Source organism: Eleutherodactylus coqui, chromosome 2, assembly GCF_035609145.1.
Source record: "Eleutherodactylus coqui strain aEleCoq1 chromosome 2, aEleCoq1.hap1, whole genome shotgun sequence".
NCBI lineage: Eukaryota > Metazoa > Chordata > Amphibia > Anura > Eleutherodactylidae > Eleutherodactylus > Eleutherodactylus coqui.
This window is the reverse complement of record NC_089838.1, coordinates 19525326-19543425: the sequence shown is the minus strand read 5'-3', so window position 1 is coordinate 19543425 and position 18100 is coordinate 19525326.

Genomic DNA, 18100 nt, shown 5'->3' with positions numbered 1-18100 from the left:
ATTGTAAGTAAGGCTGGCCTCAATACATATTCTAGGTGTTCACACTATTATGGCCATTCTTAGGTAATCAACAGGCCTATTAAAGAATTTATGAACTGCACTGAGGAGATTTTGCCATTGAAAAAACTGTAGCTACATGCGCTGCCACCACCCGAATGAGATATCATACCGAGAGCCACATGGGGCTTGATGATTAGACACATTGTCAAGTGAGTTTGAAGGCTGTGTTCTCAGAAGACCATATTGAAAATAGTAGAGTTAATCTTTTAAAGACAAACTGTGTGCTATGTTACATCAACAGTATTTCTGTTCAACTGGACTGATCTTTGGACAATATTGTTGACATTGTTCTTAAGGTACTGCTGGTAAACTCAGACTTGGCACAAAGCATTTCTCCTAAGAGCTAGTTAGCTGTAACTAGTGCTAGTCTAATAAAAGGTGATTGTTTAATTACTATATTGTTCTCATAATTTTGTTCACAAATCAATATTGTTAATTTTAGTTACTCCTTCCTCTGCATCGTATCCTAAATCCTGTATCGCTACCCAGAGGTGTAACTTGAAGCTCCCGGGCCCCAATGCAAAAACTGTTACAGGGCCCCCAAATATAATGCTTTACTCATAGTACTGGGCTCCCTATATGGAGAAGAGAGGCCTTATGGGCCCCCTAAGGCTCCTGGGCCAGGGTGCAACCGCATCCCCTGCATCCTTTATAGTTACGCCCCTGTCACTACCCTTGTACCTGTGGCATGTGAACACACTCTAAAACACAAATTTGAAGGTCAAAATGTCTTAGCACCATGGTGAGATGGATTGTTTTTATCTTGGAGCACTAAAAAAAATGCATTTCACCAGAGCTGTTGTATCTTATTTAACTCCTTACCAACCACCCATACATCTTTTGACAGTAGCCGTTGAGCGGTGAGCAGTCCCCAGTCATGTGATCGCTATTATCCAATGTGTAATGGCTCCTTTCAGTTTGAGCCCTGTTGTGCATACAGAAAAAAGATTAGGGACAGAATGGAAACACAGGACAAACAGGGGTATGCATTTTGGGGTGAAAGTCTTCATTCATATGTACACTGTACAAAAAAACTGTTTTTAAAATGATGATTGCCAAAAAAAGCAAAAATCGTTAATTTTTCCTTCTGCTTTGTTTAGATTCATTCGAAGACTGTGGGGTCAAAATACGCAGTGCACCCCTAGATGAATTCAATAAGGGGTCTAGTTTTTAAAATGGGGTCATTTGTGGGGGTTATCCATAATTTTGGCTGCTCAAGGGCTCTACAAGTGTGCAATGGGGCCCAAACACCTTCAAGCAAAATGTCTGTTCTGAAAGCCACCGACTGCTCCTTTCGGTTTGGGCCCCGTTGTGAATACGGACATAATATTAGGGCCACAATGAGTATGTTTCTGAACACGGGACAAACAGGGGTATACAGTTTGCGGTGTAAATCTTCCTTTTCATGTGTACTATAGGAAAAAAAAGGTATTTAGAATCACATATTTGCAAAAATATGATTTTTTTTTCTCCTCTAAATTGCATTAACTCCTGAAAAAAAAAACAGTGGGGTCAAAATACTCATTAAAGCCCTCAGTGAATACATTAAGGGGCGTATTTTGTAAAATGTAGTCATTTGTGGGGGTATCTATCATTCTGACACCTATGAGCCGTTCCAATCTTGGCTTGGTGCAAGAAAACAAAATGTTCCTCAAAACCTTGTAAATGTTAAATTTGTACGTCTCCTAAATGGTTAAAAAAACCAAATGTGGGACCAGAATAAAGTAAACAGATGGAAATATATATCTTATCAAAAATGTGTACAGTATTTTTGCACGTTTGTAATATTGCAGTTAAAAGTGTGAAAAATAAAAACGCTTTCAAAATTTTCCCAATTTTGGCACTTTTAATAAATATACACAAATTCTATCTGTTTTTTTTTTTAACGCCTAAATGAACTACAACATGTGGCGAAAAAACAACGACGGAATCACTGGGATATGCAAAACCTTTACGGAGTTATTCTATGTTAAAGTGACACGTGTCAGATTTGCAAAATTTGGCTTTGTCATTTAGGCACAAACAGGCTTGGTCACTAAGGGGTTAAGGTCCCATTGAAAACAATTGTTGATCCTTTCTGAGGAATGAGAAAAAAATAGGATATGCAGCAATTTTTTTTTCCCCTCGCTGAATTGCTGTGAGGGAAAACATCTTTCATGTGCATGACTCTATTCAAAAGCATGGAGTTCATATTTGCACGGGTTTTCAGCGTCTCGCAATGCACAAAACCCGTGCAAGTTTTGTACTTGTGTGGATGTAGCCTCACAGATTAGAAGGTGAGCAAAATGCTGCATGGATCAACATTAGAGATGAGCGAGCGTACTCGGAAAAGCACTCCTCGCTCGAGTAATTTGCTTTATCCGAGTATCGCTGTGCTCGTCCCTGAAGACTCGGGTGCCGCGGCGGCTGACAGGTGAGTCGCAGCGGGGAGCTGCAGGGGAGAGCGGGCGGGAGAGAGGGAGAGAAAGATCTCCCCTCCGTTCCTCCCCGCTCTCCCCTGCAGCTCCCCGCTCCGTGCCGGCACCCGAATCTTCAGGGACGAGCACAGTGATACTCGGATAAAGCAAATTACTCGAGCGAGTAGTGCTTTTCCGAGTACGCTCGCTCATCTCTAATCAACATACAACCATTAAAAAATACAACTTATCCGCAAAAGAAAAACTTTCACAGTACCATTGCCAAAAAAAAGAGAGAAATGTTAGGGGTCTTTGAATGCAGCAACCAACAAAAACGTGAAAAAGTTGCAAAAAAACTTTGGTATTAGTATAATCCAACAATACCGGCCTGGCCCTGAACTGAACATATTATTTATACTGCAGGCGAACACAGTTAAAATAAATAACGAGTACTCTTTCTCCCTTCTATTCCGTTCCTTTTTAGATTTTGATTCCCCCCCCCCCTTTTTTTTTCTTTTTTTCCTTTCTTCCTCCTTTCCTATGGTTTGTTTTTCCATCTTACGCCGTCCTAATGTTACACCACAGTCAGCTGTTTAAAATTAGGAGGTTCTCTGTCACTATCATGAGAATAGAGGAATATAGAGGGTACATGGGGTGGGTTGGGTTTAGGTAGAAGTGTGGGGAGGCATGGGTCGGGGACTGACCTTTAACCCCTTAGTGACAGCGCTATCGTAAAACTACGTCCTGCTGTTGCAGGACGTGTATGGAGGGAGGTAGCGCCGCTATCTCCCTCCATACAGCGCGGGCGTCAGCTGTTTATTACAGCTGACACCCGAGGGCAATAGCCGCGCTCGGCCGTTCGCGGCTATTAACCCTTTAAATGCCGCTGTCAATTGTGACAGCGGCATTTAAATCCCCCGAACGCTGTTTGGGGGTCCCGCACGGCCCCCCCGCGGTGAGATCGGGAGAGCCGTGCAGGTGTCATGGCAGCCAGGGGCCTAATGAATGGCCCCAGGGCTGCCTTAGCAGACTGCCTATCAAGCCATCCACACAGGGTGGCTTGGTAGACTGCCTGTAAAAAAGCAGTATGACGTAATGCTATAGCATTACGTCATACTGCAGGAGCGATCAAAGCATCGCATGGTAAATTCCCCCAGGGGGACTTCAAAGTAAAGTAAGAAAAAAGATCAATAAAGTTTTTAAATTGTAAAAAAAAAAAAAGTTATAAAAGTTTAAATCACCCTTCTTTTGCCATATCAATTACTAAAAAATCTAAATCATAAAATAACAATATGTATTTGGTATCACCGCGTCTGTAAAAGTCCGATCTATCAAAGTAGTGCATTATTTTTCCCGAACGGTGAACATAGTCCGAAAAAGAAAAAAAAAAGAATGCCAGAAATGCACTTTTTTAGTTACCCTGTCTTCCAGAAAAAAATGCAATAAAAAGCGATCAAGAAGTTGTATGTATTCCAAATTAATACTATCGGAAACTACAGGACATCCCGCAAAAATTGAGCCCTTGCACAACTACGTCGACAGAAAAATAAAAAAGTTATTGAGCGCACAAAATGACCGCAGAAAATAATTGAAAAAAATTAAATATCTTAAAAAAAAAAAATACAAGTACTACAGCAAAAAAAAAATATAAGTTTGGTATCATAGTAATCATACTGACCCATAGAATAAAAATATCAGGTCGTTTTTGTTGCAGTTTGTGCGCCGTAGAAACAGGACGCACCGAAAGATGGTGGAATGTCGTTTTTTTTTCCCATTTCTCTCCGCTAAGAATTTTTTAAAAGTTTTTCAGTAAATTATATGGTACAATAAATAGTGCCATTGAAAAATACAACTTGTCCTGCAAAAAACAAGCCCTCATACAGCGACGTCGATAGATAAATAAAGGAGCTACGATTTTTTAAAAGGGAGTAGGAAAAAACAAAACTGGAAAAAAGCAAAAAAGCTCCGTCACTAAGGGGTTAATGAGGGTCCTCTTACCTCTTTACAGGGGTTGCAAAATCCGGGACCAAGCATAATTGCAGGTCACATTTGCAATACCATAGGTAGTACCTGAATGGGCCAACCTCCAGGGGTTTATTGTACATGCTTTAATGTTTAGCACTTTGCCTTAATTCAGTTGGGGAATTCTGTACCACTGGTTAGGTTGCAGGTTGTCATTTTCTTTGCATTACCTAACAGTGATTTAACTTGTTGTTTTGGAAAAATGGAAAATTCATAAATAAAGAATAAAAAAAAAATAATAATAAAATAACGAGCCAGAATTGAAGATTTTATTAATCTTGCATCTAGAAAAAGCAATCAAAAATGTCATTTGTTCCCAAAAATTGGATAAATTAAAACTAGAGTTCATCCTGCAAGAAATAAGCCCTCATAGAGCTTCATTGATGGAAACATAACAATGTTATAACTCTTGGAATGCGGCAATGCAAAAGCAAATCTTTAAATTAAATGTTTTTTGCATACAAAAATAGCAAAACATTAAAAAAACTGTATAAATTTGGTATCGCTGCAATCATGCTGACCCAGAGAATACTGCTATCACATGTCTTATTTTACACACTGAACACCGTAAATGATACCCAAAAAACAAGTGGCAAAATTTCTCAGCCAAACAATGCAGCGCTCGAGAACCAATAAGAGCCATCGCTTCCTGGGGGCGGGATTTATGAATTCTATAACCAGGAAGTGATCTTTTGTGGGCAATCGACAACTGCAGGGAAGCACGTCAGAGCTGTGGAGAGCAGCGGGAGGGACCAAGCCTGCTAGGTAAGTATAATAAGCCATCGCTCGAAAATAAGACCTTGTGCCTCTTTTGGGGCAAAAATTTATATAAGACAGGGTCTTATTTTCAGGGAAACACAATTTGTATCTAACAAATGAAATATAGCTATGATATAGTAACTTTATCTTTTATTAACTTCTCATTTATAAATGTAGTTGACTAAAAGATGTTTCTCTCTTTAATAGAGATGAGCGAGCATACTCGCTAAGAGCAATTGCTCGAGCGAGCATTGCCCTTAGCGAGTACCTGCCCACATGAGAGAAAAGGTTTGGGTGACGGCACCCGAACCTTTTTTCTCGAGTGGGCAGGTACTCGCTAAAGGCAATGCTCGCTCGAGCAATTGCCTTTAACGAGTATAATCGCTCATCACTACTCTTTAACAAAAGTAGATACAGTCTGCTTTTCTATCTATTTAATCCTCCTCTATGTAATAGTCTCCCATAGAGTTAGCAGATGAACACAGTGTAACTGGATACTAAGGAGATTGCAGCGACATCCATCACTCGCCCCCTCACTCTCACTCTCTCTGCTTCCTCTTCCTGTACCTTTATGTATATAACTTACATAAGCGAAAGTAAACTATACTTCAGTCTTTCGGTTTGTCTGATGTTAAAAGATAAGATGAACCAATAAGTGTTAGCTTTTAACTCTTTCCAATCCACTGTCTGATGTCTGAAGACATTATGATTTAAGGCTGTACAGCTCCGATGTTTGAAGATGTCCGTCGGGGTTCTCTTACTGTATATTGCCAGCCTCTCTGCTGTCGGAACCTATCCAACGTGTCACCTCATGCAGTAGTGGCTTTAGCCGGCATATAGCGTCATTGTGTAATGGCACAAAAAGAGTAAGCCCCTTAGGAAAACTAGGATACAAATTGGATTGGAAAGGGTTAATAAGCCTGCCTACTGGATTTATAAACTGTCATACGCGATGTAATAACTCAGTCAGAGATTTGCGAACACACAGGTCCCTTCTGACTAAATTGTGTCGACACAAGTAAATCTTTGTTCACTTCCTATGTCCTGGGTATCAAAATGATGCCCTCGCATGGCTATGTCAACAGAAAAATTCTAAAGCTATGGCTCCTGGAATACGACGATGAAAAAAACTGAAAAATGAGTTGGTTATTACTGCTCAAACAGGCTTGGTCACTAAGGGGTTAGAAAGCTCCAAATCTTGGATGTTGTGGAAAGATATTGAGACAGTGAAATGCTAATAAAGGAGCGCAGCACTGTCAAGATCTTGGAGGACCTGACACCATAATGCATTACGTGAATAGTCAATGAATTTCAATGGCAGCGGTGTAACGCTTTATTCCCCTTCATGGAGTGCTTGAGAAGAATTGAATGCTTGCTACCCACAACATAATCTGCAGCTCTCATACATATGCTGACATCCAGGGGTATTGCCAGGATCCGTGAAGGTAGATCTGCTGTGCCACACATTGGTTTGGCTTATGGCCAAATCTAGAAAAAAGGCCTGAGGTACCCCAGTCTTCCCCCTTTACCCCTACCAATTGGTATATAGACTTTGCTGCAGAGTCCTCAGGCCATTATTCTAGAAGTGGTCCTAGTAATGTAGCTGCTGATGTTACTATAAACCAAAGCGTGATACATAAGGGTGTGAACAGTAGCGTAGTCAGACATTCTGGGTTGGTGAAGGCAACGTAACTACAGAACAAGCCACCGGTCGGATCTTATGGAACATATTCAGCACAGTGGAACAGGTTAGAGAATGGGGCAGTAAGTGGAAAGAAGTGTGGTCAGTATAACGAACCAGGTCAGGAGTGAATGTAGTCAGGAATAGCCAGTCAGAAACCAGAAAATCAGGACACACTTAGAAAAGCATCTTAAGCTAAGCTAAAAACCAAGTGACTATTGACCTGTGTAAACCACTATTTCCAAGGAATGGATCGGGTGGCCAGAAGAGCTCTTCAGCCACTCCTCCTCCATAGATGTCATGCACACGGGCGCATTTTTGCTGTGGAATGCGGAACAGGTGTCTCCCTCCAGGTTCTGCAACAATAACCCTCCATAGCCTGCTATTGAAAAATGATTCTTCATGCACACAAGGGGAAACCAATTGCGATTTCCGCTCACGGATGAAAAATCGCAGCATGCTCCATTTTACTGTGATTCCCACACAGACGGCTTCCATTGAAGTCAATGGAAGCCGTCCAACCCACGGCCCGTCTGCAATGTCCGCACATTCGGCTGGAAAAGCAGAAGTTTAAAAAAAGAAAATCTGCACTGCCCATGTCTGACTGCAAGACATCCAGAACATCCACAGTACAGAGAAAAAGAAGAAAAATACAGGTACGCACGGATGCCGGCTGGGCACAGGGTCAGATTCCGCTGCAGGATCCCACATCCAGAATCCGACCCGCCCGTGTGCATGTGGGCTCATAGTTGTCCTGTCAAAAAGGAACTTTAGGAGGAGAATGACTGGCATCACGAATGATTGGCGGGGGATGAATAAATTAGGTGCAGACTGGCCCTTTAAGAATACTCGAGTGCATGCATACCTTCCGGGCTGCTATGATTGAGCAGATACTAGAGCCAGGCATTTCCTATTAAGGAGAGCAGTATGTGGGCCGTGATCGTTAGAAGGGTAAGCCAGCAGCCACAAACTATAGCAGGTACTAAAACCACGTCATTGGGGATCCTTCAAAAACAGGTAATCCTTGTCTGCATTGGAACTAGCGCTCCGTAGGCTAAATATTTGCATTGACTAATCTGACACGCACTAGACTGACTAGGTTCTACCAGCTCAAATGGATGGATAATGGTCCTTGTTGGGACAGTTACACCATAAATTAACTAGTCGGAACCAGGGGCGTAACTATAGAGGGTGCAGGGGATGCGGTTGCACCCTGGCCCAGGAGCCTTAGGGGGCCCATAAGGCCTCTCTTCTCCATATAGGAAGCCCAGTACTATGAATAAAGCATTACAGTTGGGGGCCCTGTTACAGGTTTTGCATTGGGGCCCAGAAGCTTCAAGTTATGTCTCTGTGCAGCATGGTTTAGGTATGGGTACGGGTACAGATACAGATAGAGGGGGGGGCCCCAGCTCACGTTTTGCATCAGGTCCCCTGAGCCTTTAGTTACGCCCCTGGTCGGAACCATATCATCTAAAATTGATGGTGAACTTGGAGATAGCATCGGTGAAAGTGGAGATACTATCAGCGCTGCACCGCAAAGCGCCGTCATGTAACCATGGAAATTTGACATCCCATCTCTAATTCACTCCAGCAGCCTTAGCATCTGTCAGCCTAAGTATTATCCCTTCAGACTGCAAAAGAGAGAGAGGGAGTGGAGAGTAAGTTAGCGATATTGTTATCAAAAATAATTCACAGCCACATCAGCTTAGGTTTGTGGTTAATGCTCTTGGGCAGACCGTTACGAGTCGGCACGCATCAAGAAAATGAGCTATTAAGATTAGCATGCTTGGCTGTCAGATTATACGCCGCTTCCCGGTGGGTAAAAAGTCTCAGTTGTCTTGGAACACCACAATTAATGGAAAAGTAAATGACGCTATGATGCATTGATGGCAATCTACTTAATGTTCTATGCCGTATTTGAAATTCATATTAACTTCAGAACATGAAGACTATAATATGCAACCATTCAGGAAAGTCCCCCATAATCAAGTTCTCTTCTTTCTTGAGGGTTCGTTGTCTTGCTAAAAAGAGGTCAATACTCTTATTAAGTGAATGTGAGATACAGTATATTTGGCCTGTGAGTGTATGCGTGATATATACACCGATTGGCCACTTAATTAGACCCCCCCCCCATCTAGTAGTACGTTGGACCTCCTTTGGGCTTCACAACTGCAGCAATTCATCATGGTATAGATTCCACTAGGTATTGAAAATGCTCTTCAAGAATATCGGCCCCTGCGGACAGGAAGCTTCTTGTAGTGCTGCAAATAAGATGAAAGGACTGGCATGTTCCGACCAGCCAATAGGAAGGACTCATCGATTGAATCCTGCACTGAGTAGGGGTTGGACCCAATGACCTTGGAGGTTCCTTCCAACTCTACCATTCTATGAGTCATGCTGCTCTTGCCAAAATCTGAATTCAATTGGCCAGGTGATTAGAGATGAGCGAGTATACTCGCTAAGGCACATTACTCGTCTCTAAAGATTCGGGGGCCGGCCGGCGGGGGGCAGGGAGCGGCGGGGAGAGTGGGGAGGAACGGAGGGGAGATCTCTCTCTCCCTCTCCCCCCCCCCCCCGCTCCCTGCCGCAACTCACCTGTTACCCGCGCCGGCCCCCGAATCTTTAGAGACGAGCGGGGAGATACTCGGCTAAGGCACTACTCGCTCGAGTAATGTGCCTTAGCGAGAATGCTCGCTCATCTCTACAGGTGATGTATTTCCGCTGCTCAGTAATATCATTTTTGCGTTCTTTTGTCTGCTAGAGTCATGCCTTTCTGTTTCTCTAAGGTAATTTCTCTGGAACTGGTCATCTGCTGTTATAGCTCATCCGTGCTAAGGAACGACTAGTTGTGTTTTCGGACACATTAGCTAAAACATCAGTGTTGTATTTGACTGTAATTTTCTTGATTATGCTGCACCAACGATTCTTGACATCCTCCTCTGACCCCTTCCGAGTTGTTTATGTTCACAGCATCCCATGGCTGGATGTTTTTCATCAATCACACTATTCTAAGCATGCTACATGAGAAAACTCTAGGCGGTTGGCATGCTAGACTAGCTGGCCCCGGCCAGTCTAGCACCAATGACCAGACCTTGTTGGATGCTGAATTTTCCCAAACTTGTCACGTGATTTTCTGCTGCGCTCTGGGGTCAGGGGAATAATTTCCATATGGGGGAACTTCAATCATGAAAGGGCTGCTGTCTCTAATAAAGTGACATTTCAGTGTACTGTATATGAGCTTCATTGACTTGATGATGACTGGGAGTTGGACTACAATGGAGTTAAAAATGGTACAATTTAAACCACAGGAAACAATATGGAATTATTCTCATTGTTCTGAACAGTAATAGAATCGTCTTTGGCGGATAAGGAATGTACAAATTAGAATTAAACAATACAAGGCATTTTTCTATTCCCTGATGTCTTTTCACTTTGATGGTATACAGATAAAAACACGGTCTATACTGATTAATACAAGTATCATCCAATTTAATTGGCAACGACAAGTACAAATTTATGCTGAATACATTTTTATTCTGTCACTTGTAACAACTGTTTCAACGGAAGTAAATGTATCAAAAATGTCAACTATTCCTCTCCTAGTTTAGAAAAAGACGAGAAAGAATTCAAAGATCTGCAGGGAAAACGTTGAATACAAGACATAAAAACGGACCTCTATCTATATCATATTTATCTATCTATCTATCTATCTATATCATATCTATCTATCACAATATCTCATATCTATCTCATATCTATCTATCTATCTATCTCATATCTATCTCATATCTATCTATTTCTCTGTCTATCTCTTATCTAGCTATCTATTTTATATCCATCTTTCTATCTCATATCTATCTATCTCATATCTATCCATCCATCTCATATCTATCTATCTATCTCATATCTATCTATTTCACATCTATCTATCTCTCATATCTATTTATCTCATATCTATCTATCTACTATCTATCTATCTATCTATCTATCTATCTATCTCTCTCTCTCATATCTATCTATCTACTATCTATCTATGTATCTATCCCATATCTATCTATCTATCCAATATCTATCTCCTATCTATCTATCCATCTATCTATTTATCTATCCCATATCTATCTATCTATCCAATATCTATCTATCTATCTATCTATCTATCTATCTATCTATCTATCTATCTATCTATCTATATCTATCCCATATCTATCTATCAATCTATCTATCTATCTATCTCATATCTATCTATTTCTCTGTCTATCTCTTATCTAGCTATCTATTTTATATCCATCTTTCTATCTCATATCTATCTATCTCATATCTATCCATCCATCTCATATCTATCTATCTATCTCATATCTATCTATTTCACATCTATCTATCTCTCATATCTATCTATCTCTCATATCTATCTATCTATCTCATATCTATCTATCTACTATCTATCTATCTATCTATCTATCTATCTATCTCTCTCTCTCTCTCTCTCATATCTATCTATCTACTATCTATCTATGTATCTATCCCATATCTATCTATCTATCCAATATCTATCTCCTATCTATCTATCCATCTATCTATTTATCTATCCCATATCTATCTATCTATCCAATATCTATCTATCTATCTATCTATCTATCTATCTATCTATCTATCTATCTATCTATCTATCTATCTATCTATATCTATCCCATATCTATCTATCAATCTATCTATCTATCTATCTATCTCATATCTATCTATTTCTCCGTCTATCTCTTATCTAGCTATCTATTTTATATCCATCTTTCTATCTCATATCTATCTATCTCATATCTATCCATCCATCTCATATCTATCTATCTATCTCATATCTATCTATTTCACATCTATCTATCTCTCATATCTATCTATCTCTCATATCTATCTATCTATCTCATATCTATCTATCTACTATCTATCTATCTATCTATCTATCTATCTATCTCTCTCTCTCTCTCATATCTATCTATCTACTATCTATCTATGTATCTATCCCATATCTATCTATCTATCCAATATCTATCTCCTATCTATCTATCCATCTATCTATTTATCTATCCCATATCTATCTATCTATCCAATATCTATCTATCTATCTATCTATCTATCTATCTATCTATCTATCTATCTATCTATCTATATCTATCCCATATCTATCTATCAATCTATCTATCTATCTATCTATCTATCTATCTATCTATCTATCTATCTATCTATCTATCTATCCCATATCTATCTATCAATCTATCTATCTATCTATCTATCTATCCAATATCTATCTATCTATCTCATATCTATCTATCTATCTATCTATCGTTAATGAAATAAGTCTCCATTTTCCTATCCATTTTACACTATGATCCTTCCATATTGTATGACATAGTCTGCATCAATGTTTTGTCATTTTCCTTTAACAAGATTAGCTGAAATGTATTGAACAATAAAAAGAGACCTCGGTGGTTAGAACATTCCAAGGTCCTACATTGAATGGCTCAGGCCTAAGCGCCCTGTTCTCTCATTTGTATCTAAACAAGTTATTGTTCACCATTGCTTCTATGCGTGTTCTGAGAGTCTAATCACATGTGATCCCATTGTTCCGGCGTGTGTTTGGCATTTTACATGACAAATTCTTTATCTTGCATATTCATATTTTATGTTTTAGTTTATAAACCAATGGTAATAAATTAATTAAAATAACTATGAATTATTGTAATCGAGGCATGTACCTCTATAGAAACTGCTGCCTGTCAATAAAAGATAGATAACGTTTGATCACGTCCAGTTGTGTTGTGGTGAAAGTTATTTACCGCGCTCGGCTATCCTTTAACTGAATTTGGACCCCAGAAGCATACCACATAGCAAATAGATTTATTTGCACTAACACTATCTATCTATCTAATATCTATCTACTATTTCCGATCTATTTTTGTTGTCCTATATTTATTTATGTATGTATGAGTATCTATCTATCTATCTCATATCTATCTATCTATCTATCTATCAATCTCATCTATCTATCATCTATCTATTTATCTATCTATCTATCTCATATCTATCTATCTATCTATCTATCTATCTCATATCTATCTATCTATCTATTTTTCTATCTATCTATCTCATATCTATCTATCTATCTCATATCTATCTTGTATCTATGTATCTCATATCTATCTATTTATCTATCTATCTCATATCTATCTCACATCTATCTATCTCACATCTATCTATCTATCTATCTATCTAACATCTATCTATCTCACATCTATCTCACATCTATCTATCTCATATCTATCTATCTCTCTCATATCTATCTATCTATCTATCTCTCAAATCTATCTATCTATCTATCTATCTATCTATCTATCTATCTATCTATCTATCTATCTCATATCTATCTATCTATCTATCTATCTATCTATCTCATATCTATCTACTATCTATCTATCTATCTATCTATCTATCTATCTATCTATCTATCTATCTATCTATCTATCTATCTATCTATCCCATATCTAACTATCTATCCAATATATATCTCCTATCTATCTATCTATCTATCTATCTATCTATCTATCTATCTATCTATCTATCTATCTATCTATCCAATATCTATCTATCTATCTATCTATCTATCTATCTATCTATCTATCTATCTATCTATCTATCTATCTATATCTATCCCATATCTATCTATCTATCTATCTATCTATCTATCTATCTATCTATCTATCTATCTATCTATCTATCTATCTATCTATCCAATATCTATCTATCTATCTCATATCTATCTATCTATCTATCTATCTATCTATCTATCGTTAATGAAATAAGTCTCCATTTTCCTATCCATTTTACACTATGATTAGAGATGAGCGAACGTACTCGTCCGAGCTTGATACTCGTTCGAGTACTAGCGTGTTCGAGATGCTCGTTACTTGTGACAAGTACCACGCGATGTTCGAGTTACTTTCACTTTCATCTCTGAGACGTTAGCGCGCTTTTCTGGCCAATAGAAAGACAGGGAAGGCATTACAATTTCCCCCTGCGACGTTCAAGCCCTATACCATCCCCCTGCAGTGCGTGGCTGGCGAGTTCAGGTGTCACCCGAGTATAAAAATCGGCCCCTCCCGCGGCCCCTCGCCACAGATGCGTTCTGACATACTTTAGGGAAAGTGCTATCTTGGTGGAGCTGCTATAGGGAGAGTGTTAGGAGTATTTTAGGCTTCAAGAACCCCAACGGTGCTTCTTAGGGCCACATCTAACCGTGTGCAGTACTGTGGAGGCTGCTTTTTGCAGTGTTGCACATTTTTTCTTTTTGGTATATCGGCCGTGCAGAGCATTGCGTCCTGCAGTAATACTCCAGGGCCAGAAGTGGTGGTTAGGCAGGGACAGAAGACATATATTGTGAGGCAGGGACAGAAGACATATTTATTGAATATAGGCAGTGGGCCTTTGCAAAAACATTTGGGGAAAAAAATCTATTTGGGCTGCCTGTGACTGTCCTCAGTGTACTGGGTTTGTGCTGGGTGTAGTAGTCTTCCTAATTCATACGCAGCCAGCTAAGTGTTACAGCAGGCTTGCGCAAAATTATTTCCTGGCGTTCCGTAAGCGAAGTCAGCCTCCAACCACAGGCCAATAAGCGGCACATTTAATTACAGCGTTCTGTCTCTGCACTACTGGTAATACAGCATGCTGAGGGGTAGGGGTAGGCCTAGAGGACGTGGATGTGGGCGACGACGCGGAGGGCCAAGTCAGGGTGTGGGCACAGGCCGAGCCAGTGCGGTGGCCAGGGGTAGAGGCAGGGCCAGACCGAATAATCCACCAACTGTTTCCCAAAGCGCCCCCTCGCGCCATGCCACCCTGCAGAGGTCAAGGTGCTCAACGGTGTGGCAGTTTTTCACAGAGACGCCTAATGACCGACGAACAGTGGTGTGCAACCTTTGTCGCGCCAAGATCAGCTGGGGAGGCACCACCACCAGCATGCGCAGGCATATGATGGCCAAGCACCCAACAAGGTGGGACGAAGGCCGTTCACCGCCTCCGGTTTGCACCACTGCCTCTCCCCCTGTGCCCCAACCTGCCACTGAGATCCAACCCCGCTCTGAGGACACAGGCACTACCGTCTCCTGGCCTGCACCCACACCCTCACATCCGCTGTCCTCGGCCCCATCCAGCAATGTCTCTCAGCGCAGCGTCCAGACGTCGCTAGCGCCACTGTTTGAGCGCAAGCGCAAGTACGCCGCCACGCACCAGCACGCTCAAGCGTTAAACGTGCACATTGCCAAATTGCTCAGCCTGGAGATGCTGCCGTATAGGCTTGTGGAAACGGAGGCTTTCAAAAGTATGATGGCGGCGGCGGCCCCGCGCTACTCGGTTCCCAGTTGCCACTACTTTTCCCGATGTGCCGTCGCAGCCCTGCACGACCACGTCTCCTGCAACATTGTACGCGCCCTCACCAACGCGGTTACTGCCAAGGTCCACTTAACAACAGACACGTGGACAAGCACAGGCGGGCAGGGCCACTATATCTCCCTGACGGCACATTGGGTGAATTTAGTGGAGGCTGGGACAGAGTCAGAGCCTGGGACCGCTCACGTCCTACCCACCCCCCGAATTGCGTGCCCCAGCTCGGTGATGGCATCTGCGGCGGTGTATGCTTCCTCCACTAAACCACCCTCCTCCTCCTACGCAACCTCTGTCTCGCAATCAAGATGTGTCAGCAGCAGCACGTCGCCAGCAGTCGGTGTCGCGGGCATGGCAGCACAGCGGTGGGCAAGCGTCAGCAGGCCGTGCTGAAACTACTCAGCTTAGGAGAGAAGAGGCAGACGGCCCACGAACTGCTGCAGGGTCTGACAGAGCAGACCGACCGCTGGCTTGCGCCGCTGAGCCTCCAACCGGGCATGGTCGTGTGTGACAACGGCCGTAACCTGGTGGCGGCTCTGCAGCTCGGCAGCCTCACGCACGTGCCATGCGTGGCCCATGTCTTTAATTTGGTGGTTCAGTGCTTTCTGAAAAGCTACCCACACTTGTCATACCTTCTCGGAAAGGTGCGCCGGGTCAGCGCACATTTCCGCAACTCCAAGACGGACGCTGCCACCCTGCGGACCCTGCAACATCGGTTTCATCTGCCAGCGCACCGATTGCTGTGCGACGTGCCCACACAGTGGAACTCTACGCTCCACATGTTGGCCAGGCTCTATGAGCAGCGTAGAGCTATTGCGGAATACCAACCCCAACATGGGCGGCGTAGTGGGAGTCAGCCTCCTCAATTATTTACAGAAGAGTGGCCCTGGTTGGCAGACATCTGCCAGGTCCTTGGAAACTTTGAGGAGTCTACCCAGATGCTGAGCGGGGATGCTGCAATCATTAGCGTCACCATTCCTCTGCTATGCCTCTTGAGAAGTTCCCTGCAAAGCATAAAGGCAGACGCTTTGCACTCGGAAACGGAGGCGGGGGAAGACAGTATGTCGCTGGATAGTCAGAGCACCCTCATGTCTATATCTCAGCGCGTTGAGGAGGAGGAGGAGGGGGAGGAGCATGAGGAGGAGGGGGAAGAGACAGCTTGGCCACTGCTGAGGGTACACATGCTGCTTGTCTGTCATCCTTTCAGCGTGTTTGGCCAGAGGAGGGGGAGGAGCATGAGGAGGAGGGGGAAGAGACAGCTTGGCCCACGGCTGAGGTAACACATGCTGCTTGCCTGTCATTCTTTCAGCGTGTATGGCCAGAGGAGTAGGAGGAGGAGGAGGAGGAGGATCCTGAAAGTGATCTTCCCAGTGAGGACAGCCATGTGTTGCGTACAGGTACCCTGGCACACATGGCTGACTTCATGTTAGGATGCCTTTCTCGTGACCCTTGCGTTACACGCATTCTGGCCACTACAGATTACTGGGTGTACACACTGCTCGACCCACGGTATAAGGAGAACCTTTCCACTCTCATTCCTGAAGAGGAAAGGGGTTCCAGAATGATGCTATACCACAGGGCGCTGGTGGACAAACTGATGGTAAACTTCCCATCCGACAGCGCTAGTGGCTGAAGGCGCAGTTCCGAGGGCCAGGTAGCAGGGGAGGCGCAGAGATCAGGCAGCATGTACAGCGCAGGCAGGGGAACATTCTCCAAGGCCTTTGCCAGCTTTATGGCTCCCCAGCAAGACTGTGTCACCGCTCCCCAGTCAAGGCTGAGTCGGCGGGAGCACTGTAAAAGGATGGTGAGGGAGTACGTAGCCGATCGCACGACCGTCCTCCGTGACGCCTCTGCCCCCTACAACTACTGGGTGTCGAAGCTGGACACATGGCCTGAACTCGCGCTGTATGCCCTGGAGGTGCTTGCTTGTCCTGCGGCTAGCGTCTTGTCAGAGAGTGTGTTTAGTGTGGCTGGGGGAATCATCACGGATAAGCGTACCCACCTGTCAACCGACAGTGCCGACAGGCTTACACTCATCAAGATGAACAAAGCCTGGATTTCCCCAGACTTCTCTTCACCAGCGGACAGCAGCGATACCTAAACAATACGTAGGCTGCACCCGCGGATGGAAGCATCGTTCTCTATCACCATCAAAAACGTGGACCTTTTAGCTTCATCAATCTGTGTATAATATTCATCCTCCTCCTCCTGCTCCTCCTCCTGAAACCTCACGTAATCACGCCGAACGGGCAATTTTTCTTAGGCCCACAAGGCTCAGTCATATAATTTTTGTAAACAATTTTTATACATTTCAATGCTCATTAAAGCGTTGAAACTTTCACCTCAACCAATTTTTATTTTAACTGGGCTGCCTCCAGGCCTAGTTGCCAATTAAGCCACATTAACCAAAGCGATTAATGGGTTTCACCTGCCCTCTTGGTTGGGCATGGGCAATTTTTCTGAGGTACATTAGTACTGTTGGTACACCAATTTTTGGGGCCCTCGCCTACAGTGTAATCAAATTAATTTTTAGCCCACCTGCATTACAGCTGACGTTATATCAGCTGTGATGGGCACTGCAATGGGATATATTTATGTACCGCCGGTGGGTTCCAGGGAGCCACCCATGCCGTGGGTCCACAGGGAGTTGTAACTGCATGTGTCCACTTCTAAAGAACCCCAGTCTGACTGGGGCATGCAGTGTGGGCCGAAGCCCACCTGCATTAAGCACAACATTACCTCAGCTGTGTTGGGCACTGCA